Consider the following 1,694-nt stretch of genomic DNA (forward strand, 5'->3'; position numbering starts at 1 on the left):
TGACTGACATCCTCTTTTATTCCCTACACGTCCATGATATGCCTTTTTTGATTGACCTCCATGGAGACATCCAGCAATCCAATTATATATTTTTATGCAGTGATTAATTGCTGCACGTTAATGTGAAAGTCTTGTATTTCTTCATCGTCCACTGAATTCCCGTTGAGGACTTGTCATAAGTCTAATCGATTAAAAAAAAATAAAATAAATAATAATTGAATTAATAAAATTAAAACATTAAAATACATTAATTTTTAATAAATATAAAACTAATTAGAAAAATACATGACAAAAAATACATTGAATTCACAGAGTTCTTAGCCTTTTTCCAAGACCAAATAATGATTTAAAAAAACATTTACTAGATCAATTTTCAACCTCACTATGTTCGTTCCATATTTACAGAAGTATGGATACTCAAAGATTTTGTCATTTTAACTTAAATGAACATGGTAAATAAAACAATGGAAAAGTGAAGGAAGCAAAAGAGTGAATGAATAAATGTCCCTGTCCGTTGAAATGCATATGCTCACGTGTGCCATTCACGGATTCACCTATTCACAGATTTTTTTGTAATCATTTTTTTATCATTTTATTTTTTATTTTTTTTATTTTTTGAGGTAAACCTTCCCTCAATGCAATCCTAATGGCCGTCAATTATCCGCGGACTTTCGCTATTTGCGGTCCACCCTGTTCCCTATCTCCCGAGAATAGCGGGGGTCCACTGTATTGTGTGTGTCTTTTTTATTTGTGTTTTAATTATATTTTTTAAATCTGAATAATATCTGAAATTATTTTTGGGAGATAAAAATGGAGAAAAAAAAAAGATCAATTTTATGTTGTCATTCAAATAAACTATTTGTTGCAAAATTAATTGCTACAATTTAGACGTTGTTTTACAAAAATTTTAAGAGTTTCTATTTTAACATGAGTATTTTCCAGACCAGCGGGAGCTTTGTTTTCTACAGATGCCACTCAGCGGGAAGCTTTTATTCTTTTCTCTCTTTGCATGACCAGATTTTATTTTTATGTATTTTGTTATTATTCAAATGTTCTATTCAGTAGTAGTCAGTCCACATTTTTGATTTATTGCTTGTTTCCTTGTTTTTGTGTACCTTTTCTGGAAATGACTTTCGAGCTTCTGATTGGCTAAAGTGGCCTTCCTTTTAAAAGCTTACAGTGTAATTATGAGTGGAGATTTTCTTCCACCATAAAAATACATAGCGTTTGAGCATGATGTGAAGCGACTGGTTTAATCTCACTCACCATGGAAAGAGACCCATGTTCTAATTGTAGATGCTCTTTTTTTATGGATGAAACTTAAACTTAAAACTTAAAAAAAAAAAAAAAAAAAAAAAACTTAATTCAAAACTGTAAATTCTTCAAAGAACATTTTCCAGCCAGTAAATGCAGTCTGAGATATTTATTTGCATCACTGTACGATGTTGATTGTAATTAAAATAGTAATATGATGAAAGCGGGCTAACTTTATCATAATTTGTGCAGTCGCATCGTAACTCATTAGTGCCGCTGCCTTGTTATTATAGACTGCGTTTTTTCACGTATATAAGTCATTGAGGCTCACATGGCAACCATTGCTAGCGCTAGCTCGCGGCTTTTATCTCGCTGCTTCCATCAACAATTGCTCCGCTTTAACTAGTGAAATTAGCGTTTGTCAACTGTAGCATCTATCA

Source organism: Phycodurus eques, chromosome 21 (genome assembly GCF_024500275.1).
Source record: "Phycodurus eques isolate BA_2022a chromosome 21, UOR_Pequ_1.1, whole genome shotgun sequence".
Lineage (NCBI taxonomy): Eukaryota > Metazoa > Chordata > Actinopteri > Syngnathiformes > Syngnathidae > Phycodurus > Phycodurus eques.